Raw genomic sequence first — 18016 nt, 5'->3', positions numbered from 1 at the left:
ATATAACTAAAAATGAAGTCTTTAAAATATATTCTAAATTACAAATATTTTTATTTAAATGATTTTATTCTTATTTATTTATTTTAATGGGAATGTCATAATAATTAGTAAATATTATTAAATTTTTTTTTCAAGTAGTTGGATAACTAGACCATTCAACAACCAATACCATCACCCCATGCTTGCCATATTATTATTGTTATTTTTTTAAATTAATAAAAATTTTATTTTAGGTCCTTCTGAAATTAAAATATTCCCTATATATAGAGCAGTCAAAACGGGCTGACGTGGCGGGGCTGGCCCGCGGCTCACAAAACCCGCCATTTGGCGGGGCAGGGCAGGGACTGCCCGCCATTTTATGGCCGGGTCAGAAAATGGCAACCCAACCCGACCCGTTTTGGGTTTGTCAGGGTTGAGGGCCGGCCCGCCAAAAAAATTAAAAATAATTAATTTATTTTATTTTTTTATAAATGTTTTTAATATATGAAACATTCATTATAAATTCATAAAAAAACTAAATTAAAAAAATTAAAACATACAATAATTAACAAAAAATAAAAAACATCCATTATAATATTCAAAACCTAACAAAAATCAACAATAATTACAAAAAATCTCTAAATAAAAAAACATCTATTACAAATTTACAATCAACAAAAATAAAAAAACAACAAAGACAAGATAAAAACATCTATTATAATTATAATATCTCATCCATTATAATCAACAAAAAAATTTGAAAGAAAATTAATCAAAAAGACAAAAATAAAAAACATCCATTACAATCACAATATTCATCAAAATCAATGAGTCATTAAAAATATTTTTATATCTCCATATTTCTTTTAAAAACATAATTAAATCGATATTAAACTTCATTAACCATCACATCACATCAACAAAATTAAACATGCATATTTCTTTTAAAACATAATTAAATGCAATTTAAATCCTTAATAATATTTTTATATATTATGTCAATATCAATATATATATATATTATATAAATTATAAAGGGGTCAGCTGGGCTGACCCGCCCTCAACCTCACGGCCCGCCCTCGCCCAACCCATGGCCCGCGGGCTGGGTCATTTGATGACCCGCCTCCAGACGGGCTTATAAACGACTAACCCGACCCGCCCAATTTTATTAGAGGCAGGTGCATGCACGGCCAAACCCGAATTGACAGCTCTACCTATATATATCTTAACCCATTACAATTGATTCATTGAATAAATGCTATTATTTAGTGCAAGATAAGATAAGACAACTCATGTTGTTATCTTATTATTAATAATTTGTTGTGTTCCTTAATTTTTTTTTCATTATAAGCCATTTAAAACTCATTAAAAAAATAGGAATTAATATAAAATCCATCATATTAATTATTTAAATATTGACTTTGTATTAATTGGGTGAGTGTCCAACAACTGTGAGAATGTACCCGCAAGCAGTGATAACAACCATTGAGACCATTGAGACCATTGAGTTTGATCTGCCAGCAGCCAGAGTGTCTTTTAGTCTTTACATTGAACTGGATGGTTGAGCTCTAGGATTACGTCACCCATGACGACACATGCGATGCACGTGACCTCTAAAATCACCCCTGAATTGAACCACATTAATTAATGATATTATTATTATTATTATTATTATTATTCTTAGAGGTTCGCTGTCTACCCGTGTCCTTAAATAATAAATCCATGAACATTCGTGAATCACTTATTCAATCAAAAATAACCGCATAAAATAAAAAAAACAATGTCTAACGAGATACACAGTTAAGTGGGATAAATAGTTTTTGTTGAGAAAGCGACAAACACCGAACCCAAAATAGAGTGAGCCCATGCTCACCACCCGAACCGCGCCTCACATCATGCGAAAGATCGTGATCAAACTCAGAGAGCCACACTTGATACTCGAGATGAACACTCTACGCAAGATACCGATGCCAATAAACTAAATAGTCATTGGCTAATTGAAGTTATTTGATTAAAATATAAACAGTATTTACTAAATTAGGACCGTTCAAACTTATTTACACTAAAAAAAAATTATAAACCCAATAACACTTTACCTAATCTATTTTACTGTATGGACAAAGTTTTAGATACTATTCACCATATTATTTACATACCTATTAATTAAGTTTTGTATTCGACTCTCTCTACCTTTTTTTTTTTTTAATCTAAAAATCTGCAGTTGACAAATCTTATTATTATTATTATTATTATTGCAATATAGCCATTAATAAGAGAGCACTTATATTATATTTGATAATTAATTTCAAAGATTATTGATATGAATGAATATTGATTATTATTATTATTATTATTATTATTATTATTTTAAATTAAATATTTGAAAGGGTTACCAATGGCCACAAATCTCATCATGATTAGGATTTGGGAAGATATAACCACTTGTCTACTAGAGCACTCACATATGTCAGGTACCTTGGGAGCAGCAATGAAATCAGTTGTTCCTACTTCCTTAGAGCCACTTGACACAAAGCTTTTTCTCACAAGGGCCAGGCTTATCACCTGGCCCAACTCTTAGCCACTCCTTTTATGAGTCCAATTGACATGCTGCATCATCAGAGATTCTTATTAATGGGTCATTTATATTAATTAGAAAATTATTTATTAGTCCTCTGGTAATTTAATGCATTATTCCGTCTTTCCTTTTTTAACTTCATACAGCTCAACCCACATAGTTAGTTATTGATAACTATTCAAAAATATCACTAGGTGCTATGAAAAAACCGAAATTGAAACTTGTAACTTTTTAAGGTTTTTGTATAATAAATGGTAATATAATAACTTCAATGTATAATTTTCCACAGTTGATATGCAGTTGGACTGAAAAATATACATCTTGAAGAGAGGAAGAAAACATGAGGATACGAATAACTTCAAACAGTTTTTTTTTGTTAAATTAAGAAAATAATAGAAAGGTTTCTTTTCCGAAAAAACATATGCATTAACTCTAGGTTTGATACTGTCACGTCCTAGTCCCACAGTCAGGCTCGCAGACAGATCGGTCACATCCAATAGGTCTGGGTCCCACTGGGTGCAAGGTCTCAGATTTGACCTGGTCAGAGTCAACCCTAACAAGCAGAATGAACAGCAATACAGAATCACAAATAAGATGACAGGAACCGAAATATTACATGTATGGGCTTAAGTAGCCCTACATAAATACAGAGTCATACAAGCAATCTACAGACCAAAATATACAGACGGATACGAATCTTACTCACACAAAGAGTGCACTACAAAAATACTACCTAAACAGGAAATATGACTCCAAGACACCCCCGATCCTAGACTTGATCTTCTCCTGCGAGAACAAAATTCACAGAGTGTATGAGCCACAAGGGCCCAGTAGAATCACAGAAATAACAGATAATGCAGAATAATTAAAATAATTCATACAGAAATATAGGAAATGCACAGAATACATAAATAATCAGAAATACAAAAACATACAGAAAACAGTCATGTACATCTCCCTGACTAATAACAGAAATCAACAGCACGAGGCTGGATCATCGACTATGAAATCGGAACAGAATAGAACAGAATATCAACAGTCATAGCCGGATCTTCGACCGCAGCGGGGGGTAGCGCTACTACAGAAAAGATGTGCACATGGCTAGGACTTACTCCTCCTAGCTGGACGAGCCAGGAAAGGAGATGTACTAAAAACCGCAGAAATACAGAATACATACAGAGAAAATACCAAAAAAATAATGCAAAAATAAAGTAATGAAATAACTAGAATAGGTATCAAGCAATTATATAATAAATTAAATTACAACGATAATGAAATAAATAAATAAATGAATAATAATTGTCAGAAATACGGAGTTTTGCGGTGCGAGAGCCTACCTGGCTCCGAGCTACAGAGTCGGGTTCACCAAGTCTCGCGAACTAAGTCTCGCTACAATAATCTAGCCTAACAAAAAACTACACTCAAAAATAATTCTTGGGCTGGGCCTAACTTACAACTATAGCCCCAGCTTTACACAACGGGAATTTAAACAACAAACTTTCTAACTAACAAGTGCTAAATAACAACCAAATTTCAAGCTGAGATCAGAACAACCATGAGCATAAAAGTATTCACATATGAAAATAACAAAAACATGAATGATTAAAGACAATACCATGCTTATATAACCAAATGTTAATAAATAACAACTAACTTATAACATGGCTGCACACTCAAAATTTCAAGTTTATAAATATGAAAATGTATATCTAAAATAATTTAGAGCATGAATGTTAGTTTACAGGTCCAAGTTTACATGATGCATATAAAAATATCATAACTAAACTAAAGGCATTCATTGGTCTCATATAAATTAATAGCAAGAAAAATACAGATAATGCATTCTAAAGAAATTCATCATCTACTAAACCAAACATGCTTACACAGGTGTATGTATAAACTAAGTCTAGATGTCATGCTGATATAAAAATAATAAACATAATAAAGCAATTAAAATTTCAGAAAATCAGATCTTAAAATTATTAAGCTCTTAAGTACACTTCTAAAATCTCATGCTTACAGGCATTTAAACACAAATAAAGGCTAACTAAAAGGTTACATGCTCAAGCTTACAAAAGCAAGAAAGATAATTAGAATCATAACACAACAAGGTTGCAGGTTCACATCAAGCTCAATGTTACAGCATGCATACATAGAGCCAATAACTTAAATTACAATGGCATGCTACACATAATAACCCAAGATGATAAACCACAATCCATCACATGAAGGACAAATTCAGAAAAAAAAATCTCAGACTCAACATGCTCAAAGAATTAAACAAAGCTTTCACAACACAAGGATCAAGCTCAAAAACATGGAAGAGTAAATAAGAACTAAGGTTGCAAGGTGTAGGCATGAATCCCGGATTTCTACAGGGGTAAGGCCTCCTCTACACTTGCCGAAGAGTTGTCGGAGAAGCTTGCTTTTAGTCGTCAGAGCTTTCAAGAAAAAGTCTGGCTTGATGAAGAAGAAGGAGGAGAAGGATGAGTCTTTGAAGAGATAAGCTTGCCTCACAATAATTCATCTCCAATCATGCCAACCCAACCATGATTATCTTTAATTGGATCCATGAAATCCGGTAATAAAGCTAAACATGTGGGGTAAGCATGTCGGGCAGTCAAAAATTCAGCCAACTTAGTCAAAGTTCTCTAGTCAAGGTTGGAAAAAATTTGGCAAACATTACAGATACACAAAGTTTTGAGGTACAACACAACAGTTTTCTTATTACTTGATTGATTTATAAATAAACTAAGAGTACAACACAAGAGGTTGTTAAAGTACAATATAAGTGGATAAAATTTTTATACCACAAAAACCTCATTACAAAAATTTTATCGTGATACAACACAACCAAAAGACTAAATCATCCTCAATAAAAAAAAAATTATAATCATGATAGGATTTTTTCTGTGTGGGTGATAGGTATGTATGTACATACGTATGTAAGAGTGTATGTCTAAGGATATGTATGAGTGGTGTGTATAAGAGTATGTATGTATGAGTGGGTGCCTTACCTTCTTTGGAGCTTATTTATTAACCTACTTTGGAAGTTCTTATTATGGTTAAAATAGTGTCAACCCCTATACATTAGGTTAGGGTTATTAGGTTTTGATTAATAAGTCCATGTAATATAAAATAATATATTAGTCAAACCTACTCATGGGTATGATGACTTAGTGGTATAGCTTGTCATAGTAATCTCTTCTTCTATACAAGGAGACCCCTTATAACCATTTGGAGCACGAATGAAAGAGATAAATCTTTGATAATAGATTTTGTGCTCTTGCTCTTGTTTCTCTCATCCTCTCCATAAATCCCTAACCTTCTTTCCTGACTTCCCTTACTCCACTCCAATAACTCACAACCTCGTAGTTGTAAAAGAGCCCAACCCCCATCTACAATGGTATCAGAGCCCGTAAGGTAAGATATGGAGGGGTAAAAGGCCTCTAGGGCTTCTCATATCTAAAACTATGCAGTTTTAGTATGAAGTTTTAATTTCTCTTTGCATGTTTTAAGAATATATGCCTGGGATCATATAAGTTATTTCAAAATTATGTCATATCTCCTTCTGCTGTGCTATCTGGGCTTTAGCCATATTATCTATTTGTCTAGTATCTACTAATGATAGTGCTAATTTAGTTCATAATCCTAATCTATGTAATCATGTTATAATAAATATCATTAATCCTAAATGCACTAAAGAGTAATTAGCTTTTACTAGTTTCTTGTAAGATTCTAATGTTAAGAAATCAATATATAACTATTTCTGCATTATCATTATTACAACATATTTCCATTTCATCATATCCTTCACATATTTCATTTTATAAATAAAAAAATACCATGTTTATATAATTGTTCACTTTGTACTAATTTTAGAATTTTCTATTTAATCCTTTTAATTTGATCATCTAATGTACCAATTGTTTCTAGTATTCTAGTATGTCTAACTCTATTAAATGAATTAAACCTTCTAATATTATCCAATGATCTAACAATTTTTAAGGACATTTTTATTCATAGAATGTTCTAATTTCTTCCAATTCTTCTAGAAATTTTTCTCGGTTTTAAACCCATAATTATTCATTATTTTTCCTAATTATTTGATATGATAATATTTTACTTGTTGTTTAACACTATAATCCTTAAAAATCTAGTCTTATTAATTTATTTCCTAAAATTAGGTCAGAGACTTCTTCGAAGTTCTTAGAATAAATAACTTTTTTAATTAAGTCTTCCATTTTTAATTTTTATATCTTTTTATATTTCTATCCAAAAAAATTAAAATTAAAGTCCTATAAACAATATATATATATATATATAAATTCCTTTATATCTTTACTTATGAATCATGGGATATAATTTTCTTGGACATATGAAATATATTAGTGAATTCATGTAAAAAAAACATTATATAAAAAAATTTGTGTTTATTTTTAGTAAGCAATTATTTTGCAATTATTTTGAAAATAAAATAAAATAAAATTATGATTTAATAAGTTTATTAATTATAAAAAAAATTAATCATGTTAATATTGATAATGAGAGAATTTTCAAAATTTATTTTCTTGTCAAGCTTTTTTATTGCATAACAAACATATAGGATAGTAAAAACTAAAAAAAGGTATCACAATAATTTATAATATTTTGTTCAAGACTCAGTACAAATCAAACATGAATAATACAAAAACTTTGTTATGTCTATAGAACATCAAACATGGTACATAACAAACAGTTGTGTTATACTATAAATATTATACTGTATTGCTTGTTTTTATTTTAATTACTTATATCAAATGGACCCTAAGGTTCGTTTGATTCATTAAGGAAACCATCACCAGTAGTACAGTACAGTACAAGCAGTTAGAGTACAACACAAGTGCTTGTGCTGTTTTATGTTTGATTTTCATCAAACAGTACAAAAATTTTTGTGCTGATAAATGTTTGATTTGCATTAGTACTGAACACAAAATAATAAATTGCAATAATACATTTTTAATTCTATATTTGTTTTATAATAAAAAATATACAATAATATTTTATAAAAATCTTATCAAATTTTATGATGCCTAACAACATAACAACAAATTAAAAATCAATATAATTTTAAAAATATTTAATCCAAAACAAACAAACTTTCATTAATATCTTAATCCTAAAAAACAAATAAATTGATAGATAAATAAATAGATAAATAAAATATAAATTTTTAAATAGATAAATAAATAAATAAATAAAATAAAATAAAATAAATAAATCATGTTATCATTTTTGTAATGTGTAGTGTAAATTTTAATTTTAAATAGGGACAATTTTGTCATTAGTTGTCCTGTACTTCCCCGAAATTTTTGTACCGTGTTTTGGTGGTACAAAAAAATTAAGAAGTTGTGTTATACCGTTTGAGTAGTTTGTACTGTACTTTAGCTCTATTTGTAAATCAAACACATAACAATAGAAGTTGTCTTGTCTTATCCCTTGAAATCGTGTGTATCAAACGGACCCTAATGGTACGTTTGATTTATTCATAAGAACAACACAAACGGTACAGTACATGACAAATGGTTGAAGTACAACTGTACAGTACAAATGCTTGTGTTATTCTATGTTTGATGTTTATTGGACAACACAATTTTTTGTGCTGTTTGGTGTTTGATTTGCAAAAGTATAGAACTAAAATTGATAAATTTACTATAACGACCTTGTTCTATATTAGTTTTACAATATAAGAACATTCAACACAATATTTTTTAAAAATCCAAAGATTTGATCCAAACAAAACATAATTTAAAAATATTTCGATCCACAACCAACAAACTCCCATTAAAATCCTAATCTAAAAATACAAACAAATAAATAAATAATGTATCACATTACTCTATAATAAAGAAATATATATACATTATATAGAGTTGATCCCCTAAAAGCCTTGACATGCCATTTGGAGCAATATGATTGGGTCATATATATATATATATATATATGTATTGTTTTAAAATACAAACATATTATTTTTTAATGATGAATTCAACTTATAAATTAAATAATGATAAATATATCATACTAAACAAAATAAATTTATATTTTTCCAAAATAAATATTTTATATCTAAAAAAATTAATATCATTTATAATATATATATATATATATTGTTTTAAAATACAAACATATTAGCAATATGATTGGGGTATATATTATAATATTATATATATATATATATATAATTTTAAAATACAAACATATTATTTTTTAATGATGAATTCAACTTATAAATTTAATAATGATCAATATATCATACTAAACAAAATAAATATATATTTTTCCAAAATAAATATTTGATATCTAAAAAAATTAATATCATTTATAATACATATATTGCAGTAATAAACATAAATGTAATTTTTTGTCAAAATATTATTAACAACAATTGTTACTATTTTGAAATTGTGTCTCACATTCTATTGTTTCATATGGTTTAAAAAACAGAGGTAAGCTGATTCATGTATTTATCATATTTGTTTGAAGTAAGTACATTTTTTCCCTTTCATATCTATATTATCTTTATGTTTTAGTTATAATGTCTAAATGACAAATCTATGATAGATTCTTCATTTTTTTAGCTTCTGGATTATTATCTTGCGGATCATTATTTGATTATTTGATTATTTTATTTTTTTCCCCTCACTTTTTCCAAATTTAATCTTTAGCAGTTGAAAGAATTATTCTATCATTGAATTATTCCATCATCTTTGGAATACAATATTATGTTATTATATATATGTCAATTTGTTTATGTTACTTATCTTTCAATTTATATGATAAGATTTCTCTAAGACAAGTAATATAGAAGTCTTCTGGGTGCATTAGATTTAAAAATATAGAGTATATGACAGTATGAACAATAGTTAATAAGAGAAAAGGTGTTTCCATTTATGATTATTAAGAAATCTCCAAAATTTCTCTTTCTCTATGAATTGCTAGCTATGTGAAATAATGGACAAGAGATCTTTGCTTGAATTTTGTTTTGCCCTTGCTACCGAAACATCCAGATCACCATTTACATATCTTGTGATGGCATATTGATGTTTATTTTCTTTTGTTGTAATTTTTTGTGTGTGCACTGGCCCGCTTGCATGAGAGTATGATCAAGCCACAATTATTAACTCTTGTATGTTAAATGTAAAATCCATTGACTTTTACAACCTATAAACTAGATTTTGTGTGATTTACCTTTAAATTTTCACACTCTTATACAGGAGAAATTTAAAAAAAAAAAAACAAAACACTACTTTACTTCTTAGAAAAAGATGTTATTGTACAATTATTTTACAACAACGTTAGTATTTTGTTTTGTCTTAAGTGTGGTGTATTGAACTTATTTCCCATTAAAGAAACAAGATAAGTTTTACCCTTTCTATTTCCCCGCCATCAGAGAAGACAATGTAGAGCATCAACGGGGTAGTTAGGAGTATGAAGGAGACCATGGGGACGTTATGCGGCGGAGATTAGAAACCCTTCTACTAAGAAAAGACATTGGTTAAGCACATTTGATACTCCAGAAGAAACAGCATTGGCTTATGATATGTATTCAATCACCTTTACAGGTATCGATAAAACTCAGACTAATTTTTGCTATAAGTTTCTAATTATGCCTTCTCCACCTCCTCCACCGCAGCCTCCATCACCTCTTCCTTTGGAGAAGGAGAAGGAATATTGTTCTAAATATAACTTAGATATTAATGATGATCATGATCATTTGGTTGATAGTGATGACGATGATTGGATCAATATTATCACCATTTTGCAGAGTTTTTGTCAATCGAATGCCTTACCTTCGTCTTTAACACTGTAACGGACATGTTGTTCATCACTTCCAATGATGTATTGCAAGATGAAAGCTTTGCTATTAAGAAGAATAAAATAATTGAGGTGAGTTTTGTTATGAATGAAATAAGTTTTTTATTTTTTATTTTTTATAATAGAAATATAATTTGATCATCAAAACCTCAGTGAAAGTCATCAATATATATGTGTGTGTATATATATATATATATATATATAAACACAAGTAGCATTAATTCTCAAATGGGTTATTAGGTAGCATATTCTTTCATATATACTCAAGTAATATATGTAATTAAAGTAATTAGTACAATAAGTTGACAATTAGTGTTTGTATACTATAATGCCTATTAAAAAAAATATCAAATGAATTTCTACCATAATAAATATTAATCAACCAATATAATAATACCTTTTACATATACATGGATTCATCTATTTTTTTGCTCCTCTGCTAATTCTGATATAACTATGCAATAAGATGAACAAAAAACCAGATATGATGGAAAATTGGAAATATCATTTTGTAATCTTATATGGATCATCCCCCAATTACTAAATTATGTATTATCATGAATAACAACCATCTAATAACCACAATAAAGTCTTTAACCAAATTAACTGAAAACATAAATATAATATTTATGTGTGTGTGTGTGTGAAAAATAATTGTGAAATCAAAACCAAATATGATCTTCTTCTTAAACAAAGAATCGATAACAAAATCCTTGATATCAAAATAAATAAATTATTGAACAAATAAAGAAATCATAACAATAACATTTAAGCCATTGTTTCAAAATTTCATTATACATATGGAATTCATTCAAGAAAACACCCATATAAGACTACATTATATGCACAAACAATTAAACAAACATTACAAAAGTTTTATAAACAAATTAAATTCATATTTTCATCTACAAAGTTATCTGCACTTCTCACTAACCATCTTCACCTAACCATTCATTAGAAATTATATCATTGGCTTCTCGACGCGACAAACACCTTTCACATTCCCATCCCTCCGTTGTAATCCATTTACTATCAAAACTTCATACTATATCTCTAAAACAATTTTGTCACAGAGACGCTCACATTTATTTATCGATGATTACCAGATTTGTTAATGCTCTTAAAAGCAATATCAACTCTTCCATCGTACGACATCATGTTAAGCATTTTCCATGCCGTAATGACGTGTTTTGATTTTTGCACAAAAGAATCTCCCTACATAGCTGCTAAAGTAAATAACCTTTAAACATTGCATTTGTGAGATGTTGGATGCCTGAATCCATTTGATCTGAAAAAAAAATTCAATATTACAACTATAACTTATCTAACACGAAAAAAAAGAATGATAAGTTTTTCACCAATCCAAGCACCAAAAGAGCTTCCAAATTGTCTCTCCGGGCACAATTTTGAAGAAAAATAATGTACTCCTTCATGTCAAGACACCATAAATTATCAACTCGAATAAACTAGCCAACTTTGCGGCTTTTAGATGCTACTTAAAAACTTTTACAACTGCAAATATATATATATATATATATATATATATGTATTCATAATGCAAAGAAACAACAATAAGCTTAATGCTATGAATAATCAATGATATTACAAGGCGTGTAACATTTTCAGATAATGAACAGATCTAGAAGATGTTGAAGCAATGTATGCAATGACTTCTTCGATAATATCTTGAGGGATAACTTCAAGAAAATAGTTACAAGACTTCTCTCCCATTATAACATAATAAAAATAATGATCGCTAAGAATTTGAGAAATAAAATAGAAGACAAAGGGAAAAAAAACAAACATTGGAGAAAAATACATAAAGAAAACACCCTAAATAATGACATTGTAACAAACTAGAAAAGAAAGATTGCCAATACTCCAAAACTCCCAACCTAAGTTGTTATAAATGGATATATATATAAACAAAGAAAAATAACACCTAATAATTTGAGATATGTATGTATTGATGGAAAATGACATGACTATAAATGAATAATCCCAACACAAAACAATAATATTTGCCAGCTAATGCTTTGCCAAAATAAAAGATACACAAACATTTAGATATATATATATATATATATATTTTGAGGGAATCAAAAATCAAAATCAAATCTTATCTTCTTTGACAAGAAACAACAGTCCCTTTGACATCAGTGAGTAAAGTGATGTGAGCCTCAACCTCGACCCAAATAAGTTGGAATGATACAAACCAGAAGACATGCAGGATAGATAGTCATATTAAACAAGGACATCAAATATACTCATAGAGAGAGATCACGCAGAAGTCATGATGAAATTTTACTATATAACTTATGTTTAGTACATTCTTCGCTTATTAAATGAAAATAAGGAGACTAAATCTTATAAAACCTAAAACACCAAATGCCTTCGCCACTAATCCATCAACAGCACTTTTGAAACGTCATGGAGCTAAAACGAAGGAAAGGCACATTTACTAAAGAAGAACCCATATGAACAATAATGTAATTTCGTCAATAATAATATCTATCTCAATTCAAGTATTAGCTAATACAAAACAATGACTCGATGTGTGTGTTTTAATTCAAGCTTTTTATTATTTGTTACTTACCCCTTTTCTTCTTTTGTTTGTATTAATACTTTTATTGTTGGTTGTACATATATAAACAACAAAATTATTGTTGCCCAAGTACACATACCAAAACAAAGCATGACTCAACATTTGTCACACACAACTCCCAGCCTTCACTTTGATCTCTCAATATACATCCACAAAATACTTAATTACTAACCACCAACTATAAATAAATCATAGAAAACCCAATGCAAGAGATATATGGGCAGCATATGAGCTATTTGAACGCAGTAGACCATAAGATCCCTTGCACCTTGACTATAGCAAACAATTGCAAATCAATTAATAAAGAATTTATATTGTGTAATGGGTCTTTAGTAAAATATTTTCCTAAGATATAACTCATAGAAAAAGGAAACAAATATAATAAAGGCATATAAGATAAAACACAATACTCTTTCTTTTTATCTTCTCGTGAATTTTACCAAAGGTTAAACAAAGGTACATTACATTTGGTGTTTTGGGGACAAAACTAAAACTAAAACTAAAACTAATCTCACTCTTCTTTAAGTAAAATTTGACAAAAGCATGATGAATGTCTTTGACCTAAGACACCAAAAATGAATATGATAACTACCGGACGAAAGACAAGTACGATCATTCCCTATAAGTCATCTTTACTTACCTATGTTTCACTTTTTGTATTAATAATTTTGATTATTAGCCATACATATACAAAACAATTTTCACAACACATTTTGATTATATATATATATATATAGATGCCGTAAAACGCCTCATCAAACCTAACAATAGTAAGTTACAAAACTAACAATTTTATGGACATTTCCTTTTCCTAACATAAACTATGCACATCAAATCATATCTCGACATCCCTCTAGCTAATTTGCATACACATCTGAGCAATAGTTGTCAAAAACTCCTAGTCTTCACTTGATCTCAATACACACGGCACTTACAAAAATACTAGATGTAAGGACCACCATCATAATACAATTAGCCCATGCAACTACACTTTATGATATATATATATAGAAAACTATGTCAACAACAAGCGATCAAGATCCATTGCACCTCAACTATGAAGCATGCAGAGGAATCAATACAATAAGGAAACACAACAATTTAAAAGAAATCCAAATGTAAAACAAAACGACTCTCCTTTTAAAGAAATCTCAAAGAACGATGATGAATATCTTTTGACCAAACACACAAGAATTTTAGATTAAATCCAAAGACAAACAACACAGGCGGCAACCATCTCGCTGCCTCTGCCTCTCTGCTCTCGCTCTCTATATGTATATATATATATATGATTTCAAAGTAGTTGTGCTGCCTATCCCAAAACGAATAGAGACAGGCATATATATATATATATAACAATCAATAGAAATAAACAATCTTCCATCAAAATCATCAACTCTCCAGATTCTAAACGCGTAGTAACACCGAACAACATGGCCGCCATTATCAGCATAATTTTCCACGCGGTTTCAAGCATCCTCTTACTCATCCTGTGCTTATTATTGTTCAATTGTTAACCAATTTGTTTTCTGACAGCATGCATACTTTGCACTATGTCGTATCTATCCCGATCGACGCATCTGTCGTTAATTTTTAGGTTGTCAAAGCAACATACAAGAAAGAGAAATGAGTGCATCCAAATTCAAGACAATTTGTGTGTGTGGTAAGTAACTTAGGAGTTATCAAGACGCCGCCATAGATTCTTGGCAAAACCTGTTTGCCTTCTTCTCTGTTACATAAATTTTTAATTGTGCTTTTTAATCACTCTCTTCGCTTTCCATTGTTTTCCTCTATTGTTGTTCTTATAATCATATAGCTCTACTCATTTATGTATGCTCACCATAAATATGTGCACAACCTACAAATCCCTCACAGGTGATGAAAATATTAATTTAGTATATGGAGGAGGCAATATAGATTAATGGGCTTGATAGCAAAAATTGTCTTTTGATGGTGGAAGACATCGCTCTTGGGTATGAGTTATGCTTGTTTGTACTGTAATATTGAAACCCCAATCTTTGAAGAAAAACTAGAGATATTAAAGTTTTTCCCCATGACCTCGTGATCAGCCTCAAAGCACTAATGGCGAAAGAGGTATGAAAAAAATTTATTGAATATAATGACAAACTATTGAAAGAAAAAACTTAGAACACAAATACAAATGGCTATTTACTAATAAATTGTTTTTGAATTTGTCGATAACTAGTCACTATAGGAGAAAGCAAAACCAAATGGATCGATATGCACCAAAAAGACTACCGCAGATGGCTCGTAATTTTGATGCCTTTATCGCTATGCCTCGTTAGTACATCAACCTACATGTATGAGTTATTATATGCCCACCAATGTTGTTTTGATTTTGTTATCATTCTTACCACATTATGCAAAAACCAAAACAAAACCCTCTCTAAATCATTATATGTTAATGTTCTTGACATAAAAACAATAAATAAATAAATAAAACTCAAGTAAACCTTAATTGAACGTTATGCATGAGGTTATGACACTCTTGAAGAATTTTTGAAGTGATTACTTGGGCACAACTAGGCATACATAAGAAGTCGTAATTCAACGGCAAACTCGATATATATACAATGGAAAATGTCGAACAACATCACTAATGGTATTCTTTTGGTTTAGGGTTATATCACATGACGCTACAACCCAACACGTTATCATTCATCGACCATGTCAGGAGGAAGGTTTTCACAGCGACCGCCTATATCATTGTCCACGTCAAGAACTAACGGAAAAGCTCAAAAGTAACGCGAATTACTATAATATATATATGTACTAAACATCTAATACACAACAATTAAAGAATAAAGTTCACTAAGACATCATTCTTTTGTAGGTAAAAACCGTAACTGTAACGGAAAACAAAAATCGAACCCTCAACAAGGAAAATAATATATCATGCACTCAAACATATCCTAATACACGACAATTAAGAATAAAAGTTCACCAAGACATCATTCTTTTGTGTGCTTAAAACCAACCGTAACAAGGAAAACAAAAAATCAACTCTCAACCATGATCAAATCCATGAAGTTAACTCATCGGAGAACAATGCGAGCAAATCCCATATCCGGGCCTCACCTATTAAACCTATGTAGTAACTTCCTCGCTAAACCATGCCCCCATGGATGACAATGCTGAACACCCAACGTCTCCGATGCACATCCATACAACAACCATGAAATGTGAGTAGTCCGCTCACTTTACCCTCCGGTTTTTGTCTTTCCGAAAAGTGGAAGGTCATTGAACAACTCTTTGCCTCATGGAATGCAAGTGATGTTGTTAGTAATAATATGATAAGAATCTTTGAGATAAATATGAAACTGAGTAAATATGAATGACTATGTCAGACAAATTGAGTTGTCTTCCAAACCTCACTGTGACAACATAAAACAAAATGAGAGAATCCATCACAACCCAACTTTTCCTTTCTATTAATGGCAAAAACCACACACACACACAAATGATTCATCGTATGAATAAATCCTCCCAAAAATGTATACAGACACAAATGAAAGACAAACCCACAACATAAGACGCCTCCACACTAGTAAAAATAAATCTCATCTTCATTCAAAAGAGACCTAATTACCTAGTGAAACTTAATTCCTTTTAAATATATTATTGTAATTTTTAATTTTAGGTAGGGCAATATGGTTTCTGGTTGTCCTTACTTTTGATAGGATTTTGTACCGCGGCTTTTGGCTGCAAGACATTAGCCACTTTATGCTATACTCAATCACCGTTGACCCACTTCACCACTTTTCAGAATCAAACAAATCACAACAAGTTGTGTCGTTGCTCCTTTAAAATCTCGCGATATCAAATCCGATCCTAAGTTCATTAAAAACTCAAAAAGAGGTAAAATAAAAACAAATAATAGTAGATGCAAATGTAACACCAACAATGATCTAACAAAAGTAATACAAGAGGACAACAAAACGTAACAACCAAATAATCAATGATTTAAAACTCACCGCATCGAAATCACTTGCTCAATTGGTTCAACCGGAACCGACTTAGGAAACTGTCCAATTAGTCATATAAAAAACACTAAAGAACTGCATCCGCTAATTTATTAATTTAAATTTGGTTTAATTAGTTTATTTATTTTATAATTAAAAACTTAAATAAAGTTAATAAACTCATTAACTTAGTACAAATTTCAAAAAGACAAAAAAGTCAAAAAAAGTAAAAAGCAAAATGCTTAAAGATATTAATATTTATGATTTATTATCATTAATTTACACTAATCAATAATTAAATCATTTAAGTTAAAGTGTTAAAGTGTTAAATTAAACATTTTAACAGTTTGGTTTTTATTTTTTAATCATTATTGTTGTTGTATACTTGTATACTTATATTTTATTTAATTCTTTATATTTTAATATTTGTTGTATAGTTATATTTTTATATATTTGTATTTTAAAAATTTTAATTTTTTTGAAAATTAAGACTTTGTGACCTTATAAAGGTAATTTAACTTTGTAATATGTAATTTTGTATCTTTTTTATTATTATTTTCCTTATTTTTAAAATTATTTTTTACTTATTTTTTAATATTTTTTAATTTTTAAATATTTATTTATTTAAAATACCGTTGCACGGGCCGCTGATCCCAGTTGTAACTGGTTGACCCGTAACCGATTGTCTAACTCGGGCTCGACACAACCGCCTGGTTATTAAAACATACAAAAGGGAAGGAGATTACTTTCATCTTAAAAATAACTCTTGAAAATTTTCATAATTTAACCAAGAAACATGCTTCTATTATCGAGTGAGACATCCAACACAAACATGCCTCGAGATAGGATGCATGCACAAATCTTAAAGCCACACGTGGAACATTAGGGGCCATCACGGTGCTTATTTAAATATCAAAACGGGGGCGTTTGCCGCCAGTTCTCCATTTCGTGGTTTCTTCTTCTCCGAGCTCTCTCCCTGTTCTCCATTCCTTCGCTTCTCCGAGCTCGTTCGAGAAG

General features: G+C 29.9%; 1 long non-coding RNA gene across 1 annotated transcript; it reads right to left on the bottom strand.

Annotated features, from left to right (window-relative positions):
• Positions 1-2920: 2920 nt before the first annotated feature.
• Positions 2921-5066, bottom strand: LOC120253938. The gene is made up of 2 exons (XR_005534473.1): positions 3490-5066; positions 2921-3340 (listed from the first exon to the last, which is right to left on the bottom strand). It is a non-coding gene; the product is annotated as an uncharacterized LOC120253938 (long non-coding RNA).
• Positions 5067-18016: the final 12950 nt, after the last annotated feature.

The sequence above is a fragment of the Dioscorea cayenensis genome, unplaced genomic scaffold, assembly GCF_009730915.1.
Source record: "Dioscorea cayenensis subsp. rotundata cultivar TDr96_F1 unplaced genomic scaffold, TDr96_F1_v2_PseudoChromosome.rev07_lg8_w22 25.fasta BLBR01000254.1, whole genome shotgun sequence".
Classification (NCBI taxonomy): domain Eukaryota; kingdom Viridiplantae; phylum Streptophyta; class Magnoliopsida; order Dioscoreales; family Dioscoreaceae; genus Dioscorea; species Dioscorea cayenensis.
This window is presented reverse-complemented; position numbering and strand designations above follow the sequence as displayed.